Source organism: Festucalex cinctus, chromosome 13 (assembly GCF_051991245.1).
Source record: "Festucalex cinctus isolate MCC-2025b chromosome 13, RoL_Fcin_1.0, whole genome shotgun sequence".
NCBI classification, from domain to species: domain Eukaryota; kingdom Metazoa; phylum Chordata; class Actinopteri; order Syngnathiformes; family Syngnathidae; genus Festucalex; species Festucalex cinctus.
In genome coordinates this window covers 7284140-7295934 of record NC_135423.1, presented here as the reverse complement: position 1 = coordinate 7295934, position 11795 = coordinate 7284140, and positions in this window count along the sequence as shown.

Here is an 11795-nt window from a genome sequence, read left to right as displayed (position 1 = left end):
CCTTGTCGCCAAAATGTTACGTCCAACAATGCGCAGACAATAACGCTGTGCTAATTATGAATGTATTCAGTGCAGAAATTGTATGACAACAAAATGGTGACTATATTTTCATTTAAAAAAAAATAATAAAGACCTCAAGATGCTTAAATAATACACAAAGTTTACTCAATGACTACCTTTAATGTATGCCACTTCTGTATGCAGGGTTTTTCCTGTGTACAAAATTCAGAGGCGGCCACCTTCACCTTATTTCCAGCCTAAGTGACTGATAATGAATGAATGCTTTAACATAATAGTCATATTCTTATTGGAACTATTATTCTTATTATTGAAACATGGAATTATTGCATGTTGCTGGAAAAAAAAGGAAGCAAGTCTGTTGAATTTACAGAACATGTAAATTGCACGTCATGGTGCAAGGTCAGGATTAGGGATGTTCAATAGAGGTGGGAATCTTGGGGCACCTCACGATTCGATTGCGATTACGATTCAGAGGCTACGATTCGATTATAAAACGATTATTGATTTCCCCCCCAGGCAGCAGAAAAAAAACAATGTATTTTGGTGCTTTTAATGTTTCGTACATTAGTTACAAAAATAGTACAAAAGTCCTCTCAGGCCTAAATAAACTACTATTTCAGTATCAAGTTAACAGTTCAAAACAGTAAATAAAATAATCATGTCCTCATTCTGTAACAACAGCTTTTAAGTATATTCAGTCTTCAACAGAATAAAACATAGCATTGAGCAAAAATATATTATTTTTATCCACTCAAAAGTGCACTGAGGTATAAATGAAAGACAATGTGAACTACTACTTCAATACAAATGCCTAAAAAAAAAAAAAGTGCTTTCCTGCTTTTTAAGTTGTATAAAGATGAACATGTAAACATTAAAGTTTCTCAGAGGTACAAAAAAAAAAAAAAAAAAAAAAACTCAAGTGCTTTTCTGCTTTTTAACTTGTGTAAACATGAACGTGTAAACATTAATGGGATCGTTCGGCTTTTTTAACATGAATCTCAATTTGATCCTCACCTCCCGTATGTGCGATCAGCACTGACTTTGGCGTTGGACGAGAGGAAAATAATCCACCAAGCTGGCTGGGGTCTCGGAAATAAAGCGTTTTTCTTCTAAAAACTTTTTGTTTTCAAAAGCGTGATACATTTCCACCACAATACTCTTTTCTGAATAAAGTCAGACGCCATTACCGCCAGCCACTACTTTTCTGTTCGTTCGTTCGTATCACTGCACGGCGCCCTGTAGAACGCTAACCGACGCACTGCAGCCAGCTAGCTGATACTTCCGCCTCAAGTTGTTTGCCTTTCGGAGCAGGTCTGATCTCACGAAGAGGTGGGTTGGTCAGCTCAGCCATGCTTGTTGTTGTTTTGAATCTCGAGGCGTGAGTTGTGGATGTGTAATCTCGGTCCGTCCCAAAAAGCGTCCCGAAGACCGCGCGCGCTACTGCGTTTCAGTTCCGCGTACTTTTCGCTCGGGTCACTTTAGTTTCGCTTCCCTTGGCATATTTATATAATCGGAATTTGGACGTTTGTGAATCGTTCTCGATTGTTCCACGGCCGAATCGTGAATAATCTAAGAATCGGAAATTTTGCACACCTCTAATGTTCAATACCACTTTTTGCCCGGCTAATACGAAACTCTTGAGTAGTCACCGCACCTGATACCAAATACCGATACCACTAGTAAATAAAATTCCCCACCCATAAATGACAGATGATTTTAAAGAAAGACCTCTATATCCCAATATATTATTCACCCATCCATCCATTTTCTTAACCGCTTGCTCCTCACAAGTGTCGCGGGGTGCTGGAGCCTATCCCAGCTGGCTTTGGGCAGTTGGCGGGGTGGAACTGGTTGCCAGCGAATTACTTGTAAATACAATAGTTTAGTGTCCCTTGTGTATTACTTGGGGTGGGGTGGTGGGACAAAAACCTCCAAAACAAAACAAAACAAACAAACAAACAAAACATTTTCTTCATGTGACCAAAAGCATTTGAGACATCACATCCAGGATAAGTTATCAAGAAAGCACTTTTCACAGGCCACAGGAAATGGCAAATAGGAATCTTTTAATTGAGACAAAATTATTAAATAAAAATTTCCACTGTGGTAATATGACATCATTTATGCAAGAAAATACCACAAGGAGCAACAATAAAATAACCAAACTTTGGCTGATGCCTAAGAAGATGAATTGTATGCTGAATGTGATCTTCAAAGTTGAGGCTGATTTAATCTCTTGAGAGGTCAAACTTCTAAAACGTTTAAAAGGGTTAAAATCTCGGACGATGACCTGACTTCCCGTTGATATTTCAACAGTCCCTGAAAATTTCATATCTTTTTTTCCCAAGGTACTGGTTGCTATGGACATTTGAAAGATGCAAGTATCAAAACTTTAAAGCCCTTTTTCTCAAAACTAGTGATTTCAACCTTCCAACATTAAAACTGCTGTAACTTTGTCAATTTCTGAGCTACATCCATGTATTATATATCATTTTAAAGGGAATTAAGTGCAGAATCCAAATATATCAATATCTCAATTTTGATTTTTTTTTTTGGGGGGGGGGGGGGGGGGGGGGGGGGGGCACGTGACCTTTTGCCGGTCACATATGCAGTCAACGTCTTGCTCTGTCATGTCATTTTGCAGTGGTGTTGAATACCTCCTGGCCATATGGACCTTGAGGAGATTAGTAGACCCGCCCGGCACCCCCCATGCCCCACACCCCTCTACGAAACGGCCTGCTGTTCAACAGACATTTTTTCTCAAAGTTCCTGTCAAGAGTGGCTTCTTATTATTCCTCACTTCCTGCATAAACATTTCGATTCAAAATATTTAATGTAATCTTTATATTTGTTGTTCATGCTCTTTTTTTTTTTTTTTTTTTTTGCGTAAATGTGTGTGTATGTGTTTTGAGGAAGTCTACACTTTGGACCATATGGTGCCTGCTGAGCAAAGATAAATCCCCACAGGACACTCACACACACGTCACATAACGAGCCCACCTACGTTATCATGTTGGCACCTTCACGTCTGCGGTTGTGTAACAGCAATATGCAACCTCTGTGTTAACGTGTCAGCTCGTCTTCCTCCTCCTCCTCCTTTGCCTACTCAGTTGATGTGGCGTCTGTCTACCTGCCTATGCTCGTCTACGTGTATATAAGTCTACACACACATACTTGTCTGAGTCATTGTGCTTTTCATCAACATCAGCGGAGCCTGAGAAGTCAACGCTCGAGAAGTTTGTTGTTCAAAAAAACGGAAAGGCCTCTTTTTTTTTTTTTCTTACGGTTGACTTGCAGCAAAGTGAATAAGTTTGCTATTTCTGTACCCACAATCGGATTCCACTGTGTGTGTGTGTGTTTTTTTTTTTGTTTTTTTTACATTTTACAAATTCTGCCATTAGTGTTAATTTCGTCAACAAAAACTAAACAAAAATAATTACGTCAACACACATTTTTTACCGGACTGAAACTAGACTAGACTAAAACCCTCATTAATAAACAATAACTCGGACTAAATCAGTATGCATTTTCATCAACTAATAAAGACGAGACGAATATGTTGTTCGCTTAATAAAAAGTGGACTAAAATCTATGGACATTTTAGTTTATGAACAAAAACGAGACGGAAATTATATGATTTTATAAAACCTCGTCTCTGCTAATCTGTCACGTCTGCGACATTGTCATGTGACACATGGGAGAGACACATGGGACAGACAGAATGTGGATTCACGGTGAAAGGTTAAAAAAAAAAGTAAATTATAGTTACAGTATAACTTAACATTAATCCAACGACTATAACGTTGCAACAATAATGTTAATGTGACTGCTAACTAATGCTGGCTAACTTACTAGCTCATAGCATGGAGCAATAGTAATTGTGTAACTGTAATTGTGTCAAGTTGTTTGTCATCAAAAAGACAAAAACATTTGATGTGAAATAGTTTTAGATCCGAAAAGGTTCACTAAATCTGCTGACAAAAAATATATATATACATAGGGGTAAAATGGTTGTCCTGACTAAAATGAGACTAAAATGTTAACAGTTTTTGTTGACTAAAAACTAGATGAATAAAATTACGTTTTATTGGACTAAAATGCTAGATTTATAGTCAACTAAAAATGGACTAGATAAAAACAAGATGAGGTTGATGACTGAACAGACAAACTTGACACTAGCTGCCATTAAGCATATTTCGAATTGTACCACTTAAAGCCAATAGGATGCAATTCAAGTGTACCAAAAATCCAGTCTTTCATAACAGTGCATTTGTTACAGACTTTAACTGTAGAATGATCCCCCTAGACAAGTGCAGAAAAGGCATCAGAGGCACATTTAGTTACAAAATTGCTGACACGGGCCATCTAATTGCTTCACTTGGCATGTCTGACCTGCAAAGACTTGCATCAGACTGAAACTTAAAAAAAAAAAAAAAAAAAAAGGAAGATCACTGGAATTAAAGTGTCACACTTCCTCTTTCTACCTCTCTGTGCTAACAATGAAACATGGCTGGCCATTTTGTAAGAAATATGTTGGTGGTGAATGTGAGTGTGCGTGGCTTGGGGGTGTGGGGCAGATTGTAAACCCCTGTGGCACCCCCTCACCCCCCACTGCCTCTTGTGCCCGAGTGTCTGGCGTTCTAACGCAGACGAGAGCACAGCTGCCCGAGAGAGAAAGGAAAAGGTTGGCCCAAGCTGCTTTGGTTGCAATTGCAGCAGTTAAAAAAGGTAACAAGAAAATGGCACACGAAGAAAAAGCAAAAGGCGGCTAAACTTCATATGTGGCCTGCTCGACCCGTCGCCATGACAACACCACCATTTAATTGGCGCTACTCGCATTTCTTCCCCATCCCTCTGTGGATATTATATCACACAACCTGCATCATTATGTAAATAACGTGGTTAAATGTGCTACTGGGCTTTGTTGCTTCGGCATCTCCTGAATGGAATATCGGAATAAAAATTTATAATGAAGTGTAGATGTGAATTCCTGTAATACATATTTATATTGTTTTGTAAAGGGATACTTGACTCATTGAACCATCTTCAAGAGTAAAAAGTTAATATTTTTGTCCAGAATTAATTGGATACCGTATTATTTTTCATGTACAATTAATACCTTTAAAAACAAAATTTACCACGTACTGTCAACTAAAGATGAACTCGCCTGTGCTGAGGAAATAGGTAACAACCAATCACAGCTCACCTGTATTTTGGGTTTGTCCAGTAATCAGAACCATGATTGGTCGTTACCTACTTCCTCAGCACAGGTGATGTCATCTTCAGTCGACAGCAAGAGGGAAAATTAGTTTTTAAAAAAGTATTCATTGTGCATGAAAAATAATGATGTTATCATATTAATTCTGGACAAAATATTAATTTTACTGCTGAAAATAGCTCAATAAGTCAAATATCCCTTTAGACATTAGTTACCCTATATACAGAACAAAAATAAAATGTAAAACAAATAAATAAAAAAAATAATAAAATAAATAATTAAAAACAAAAAAACACTTTTGCTTTAGCTCCATTTTTCATGTGATGAACTTGAGCTGGGAGACTTCTTCAGTGTCCACAAATTATCATCCATTCTAGACAAAAGACAAATGGGAGTCAACAAAAGTTTTGTATTTATATTTTTGTTCTGTTTATACAAATGATATTTAGCTTCCTTATTTTTGTGGCTGCAGTTAGCATCGTTTTGCGACATTCCAGTAATACTTATGTTTAATGATGAAATGTTAATGGTCGAACAAACATGCCGTTTTTGGGGTCTCCTGAAAAGTGATCATTTTGGAGGTATGAGAATTCCTCCCAATGCTAACAATGTTGTAGACAGTATATGCTGTCTGACAGTGCCAATCAAACTAGAGCATTAGCATGTTTGTAAGGACGTTTGTGATAGTGATGCTGATCCGTGCTTTTAAAAGGGGATGCAAATCTATACGCAGGTTTTCAAGCTAATTCTAGCTGAATGAAAATGCACTTGGAAAGCTTTTGGTGTTTCAATCGACAGGATGAGATGAAACGGCGGCTGTGAAATCGTAGTTGACTGCCTCGTCAAGGTGCGTGGCTCCTTCAATGTGGCCGTCGTGCTTCCCTTGGAATATTTGCCTATTTCTGGAACCGAGTGTAGGCGGCTGAGAGCGAAGTGTTCTAGCCAGGAGGACATGATGGGAGATGCATTCACTGGTCACAACATTAGGAACACCTAAATTCTGTCTTTACAAAGATAATACAACTTGCTTTTGCTTGACAACATCAGGTGATTCATTTTGTAATTTAGGTTATTAATATGATTACTTCAGTTGGTGTATTTATTTATTTGTTAGTTAGCTGGATAACATAAAATAGTATAATTTCTGGTGCAAATAAAGATAATGTGTAAGATTTTGTTTTGTTGTTTGCTTACCACATGTTGAAATAAAATGACGCAGCCCAACAATTTTACGTCGAAATCACACTCTGTGAACCAGGAACTTGTTAAAATGTGGACAGAAAATGAAAAACAAATGCATTTGCTAAATAAAATAAATGTGTTAGCTTGGCTCACTCTCTCTCAATGTGTGTGCTTTTTTATATAGTTCCCTACGTATTTTCCCCACATAAAAAAAAAAAAAAAAACGTTACAGAAGGTATTTTGATGTAAAAACAGCTAGACTCAGCTGTGCATTCCTATGAAGTGAATTCACTCTGCCAACCTCCAGGGAGCATTCACACCAACACACAGCAACATACACACACTTCTATATCTGTGCCTGCTGATAAGATTACACGTGGGTTACACGGCTAGCTCGCGGTTAGATAGCATTATAGTACAGTAACCGTTGACAGGAAACGGCTTGGATGGTGTGACTCGAAAATCGACACGCCTTTTTTAAAACATTTGACCTTTGAGACAAATGACTGGGCATAGTATCGCTTGATTTTTTTTTCCTTCTTATGTGTAGACCTTTCCATTCAAAATCAAAGCCACGATTTTCGACTTTCACATGTTGGCAGTTTGTCGAGCGTGAGAGGCGATTTCACGTGTGAAGACTGCGCAGAGGCAATCAGAGTGTACTTTCATAAGAAGGGCCAGTCCCTGTTTGCATTTCCTAACTAATGTAGCACATCATAGAGGCATTTTTTGCCTGACATTACTTTGGTTTAAAAAGATGGTGACTGCAAACAGCTTGCATTCGAGTTTCTCACCAGTTTTGTTTCCCTGATCATCAGCAGTCCAAATGAACCCTGTTGTGCATGCATTTTTGTATTTATTTTTTTTTTTTAAATACAGCTCATGGCCAAGTGTTGCATTAGTCTGTGTGGGGGTCACAGCTCATCTGTCTGGGCGCGGAGGTTCTCTTCCAATGTGCTATCCACAGATAGAGAAAGCGAGAGCGAAAGATGAAAAGATGAGAGGACGGATGAGTCAGTGTGTAGGAGCAAGAGAAATTCATGTATATCTCTCTGAAAATCAGAATTGTTATCTTTGCTCGCACTGTTAAACAGTTTATCCATTTATCTGCCTCTCTGTTCATCTGTACATCTGTCTATACGTTCTGTCTGTATAGTTGCTTATGCCAAGGAAGGAATATTTTAAAACCATTTAATTGGTTCATCTATTCCTCTGCAGTATTTATCCACTTGTCAAGTCGAGTCAAATTTATTTATATAACCCTTAATCACAGAAGAGTCTTAAAAGGCTTCACAAGACCACAGTTGACAAATAAACGACATCCCCTAATTGTAACCCACCAGAAGGCCAAGGCAAAAAAAAAAAAAAAAAAAAACCTCAAAAATCCTCACCTGAGGAAAAATGAGAAACCTCGTCTGCTCATTCGTCCATCTATGTCCATCTTTATTTTTTCCTTGAGAGCTCATTATTGTTCATTCGGCAGTCTTACTGATTCAACATGTCATCATTGCTCTGAGCTCTCTTTGCTTTTTTGGTGCTCTTTAATTCACCTGAAACCTAAGAAAAATCCCACACCCTTCACCTGAACCGGACACTTAAGTTGTGAAGTTGTGAGGAGACCAGAGGAAGGATCAAAGGAAAGAGAGATGAAGCAAAGTGAAATCCAGCACCAACCAGGCACCGCCTGCCACGCACAGGGCTACAAAACCAGAATCTTTCACCAACCACAGAAATCTTTAAATTCAAACAGATTAGGGAGATCTCAATCCATCCATCCATCTATCATCTTCAGTGTAGAGAAAATACATTACATTCCAATATATTGTGGAGAAAGTTGTACACCTGCACACAGAACTGAACGCGGTCCGAGACATGTCGCACTTTTGACCAAGGTCTTGCCAAGCCACCATTGTCAGACGTCCACTTTTGCAGCAAGCACAAGACATGAGCTCACCTATTTCACGGATGAGCTCATACTGCGGTGCCTTTTGTTCACTCATGGCCAACACACCCCCTCGTGTCCGCCTCCATGTACATTATTAAAATATAAACATCTTCAGAAACACGGCTGTATGCAGCATTAGGTAGCCAAACACAATCTGAGTTAATCTACATTGATAGCGTCAATCAAAACTGAGCAGCAACTCTTTCAAGGACACACTGGAGTGATATCCAGCTTTTCCACAATTGATTGAGCAAATAACATATGTTCATTATGATCAAACAAATGTTATATAAATGTGGTTCATGAAGTAAAACCATATTCCCTACTTTTCCATAGCGACAGTCGAAAATGTCAAGTTATTAGTCACGCAGCAGAGAAAAGTATATGATTGACTGTGATGCCATTCTGATGATGTCATCATTTTCTTGGCAGTAAAAGCATGCTAAATGATTTATTGCGGATGTTTTAGTGACTTTGTGGTGTGTGTGTTCACACATTCTCAGAAACTAGCACTTGTGCTCTGATGCATCCACCGTTTGTCAATCACGCATGGGCAAGGTTGTTATACGGAAAGACACACGATGCTTTGCAGGATTGAAAGACAAGTGAGAAAGACCAAAAAAAAAAATAGGAGGAGGGGCTTGTTATGTGTCATCCGAAGACAAAACTGTCATTCAACGACCGTGTGGGCCGCTCAGGCGGGAATGCTGCATCCGCGATCTGAGCGGTGTGGGAGGAAAAAGAGTGAGAGGCAACACAGAGGAGTGAGCTCTTCACAGCGTACCACGACACCCTGACAGGACATGAAGACGCGTGACATGCTCGCTTTTTGAACACAACCCAGCGGCGAGCACTGACGGCGTGTTTGCGCTCTGGCACGTCTGAAAAGTACTCGTTGAAATAGATCAGGGATCCTTGATTAAACATTATAGCGATCTGAATGTATAGCGTGTCACGTTTCTTTTGAACAATCCTTTCTAAAGCCTGCCCGCCACACACTGGGCAACAAGCCAAGTGAGACTCACTGAACCGTCAAACTGCGGCTAATCTTCATGTGCGGCCAACAGTATGATTTGATCTCTAACTGTGGCTGAAAAGCCAGGGTTTTTTAAATTTAGAAAATTTAGAGGCGGCCACCTCCACCTAATTTGCTCGCCACCTCCAGCCTGAGCCACTGATATCGCTCAACACAGCTGGCAGGAAGGAATTTTAACTGCTGTTGCGCCGTTATGGAGGCGCTATATCAACAGCAGTTCACCGGAAAATTGTGAGGGTGGAGTTCGCGCTGAGCTAGTGACGTGTAAACCGAAAAAGGTGGGGTTAGTGACGTGTAAAACCGACTTGCTGAAACAGCCCATTTGAGAGTGCTGTTTGAGTTAATTTGATACAAACGCCCATAGGAAAGGGAAACATGCGTCGTTTATCTCACAGCTTTGGGGACTTAGTCAGGCTATGGTAAGGCATATTTATGATCAAAACCCCCCCAAAAAAACATTTCATATGAGGGGAGCTTCAATGATTGTAATTTTAAAAAAATGGCAAAAATTAATGGCAACTTTGTATTTATATAATTTCTCATTTTTAGTTCCTGATCATAATATGGCTAACCGATACCATTGTATAGGTCACCACCACGAGTATCGATACCTTAAAATAATACCTAAAATCAGAATAGTATTGGCATCGATACCAATACCTGGTATCGGTGTTCACCCTTCATAGTCGGGATGATACCACCTCTGCCTCATTTTGAGCCAGGAAAACCCCTGGAAGCTAAGCACAGAGAGTCCCAATCACCAAAATGCACAAGTGCAGTCAACAAATGAGGTGATTCATGTCAACAAGCGCTCCAATATCCACTCTCTCACATTTATTTCTTGCTCCAATTTCCTCTAATCCACTGAACCATGTTATTTTTGGTTTGAAAAATAAAATTAAAAAAAAATGCATACATAAAGAAAATATTGCTCTGCTTTGACTGACAGGTAATAATGAAGTCATAATTATGAGTGTCAACAGATTCACAACCTTGGCAGCAAGTAATAAGAATGCCAGAAATGTTTGGTCGGTGCTGGATTTCACTTTGATTTATCTTTCTTTTCTCTTTATTTTTTTCTGACCTTTTCTTTGGTCTCCTGACCATTTAAACCTCACGACTCTGGCAAGATTCTGAAGTACCTGGTTAAGGCGAAGGGTAACGGGATATTTATAAGGCTTTAGGTGAATTAATGAGTATAAATTTATACGTATTTGCACGCACACGCACGCACGCGCACGCACGCACGCAAACGCACGCACACACACACACACAAAAAAAAAAAGAGCAATGATGATAAGACGTTGAATCGGTAAGACTACCGAATGAACAATTCTGAGCTCTTAAAAAAAAAAAAAAAAAAAAAAAAAGAATGCCAGAAATGAAAATAGCAACATAAAGCATAACTGCTGGAGCTGTGACCCTCTTACAGGGCATGTGTCTATATACAGTATGTGAGAGTGTGTATCCGTCCATGTTCATCTCTAAAACAATGATTATGCCAATTGGTGCAGTTGTGGAGTAAATGAGTACAATGACAGCTTATTCCCTGATGCTGCCGTGAGTTGGTTCCAAAATACGCGTGTGAGAAAACCAAACAGATGCGGATTCTGGTTCACGCCCAACGGGGCTAAATTGCTGTTTGTCTAGCTCCCTTCCAAACGCACGCATGCACACACACCCATACACAAACATGGGATCTAAACAACATAACATTCCTGCCGCCTGTCTTTTTTCAGGACATTTGTTGTAGAAATCATTTTGACAGATGGTATCTTTGCACCAAATGAGCATCCGCTTCTTTCACTCCATCATCAGGTCACAGCCTCGTCGGGCATTTAATTAGTTCACTAATGAGATCCACAGAAAAGATATGGACAAAATGTTGTAGGCACTGTAACATTTAAAAAAAAAACATTTCATAACTACACTACTTAATGGGGTATATGCCACGGAAGAGGCGGGACTGTTTTTGCACATTAGTTTGGTTCCGGTTCGGTTTGCGGCGTGTGGGCTGCGTCAAAATACTTGTGCTTCCGACTTTGCCCCTCGGTTGCGCGTTCACAACCCGGACCGGAACCAAACTGATGTGCAAAATCATGTCCCGCCTCTTCCGTGGCATATACCTCATACAACGAATAGGAAGTTAAATTATGTGAGAATCTCAACTTTTGGAGGGGGTGTCATTTGGGAAATTCAGCTCATTCAGCTCAGGTTGTGCAGGTGAAATGGCCTTCAAATATGCAGGCTAGGTTTATAATATGTCCACCAAATTGCCAAAATAAAAAAACGTCAAAAAGAACAATTAAATGTCTAAAAAGCAAAAGAAGAAATCCTGAAAATGACCATAAAATGTCCACAAAATTGCAACAAAAATAAATAAATAAATACAT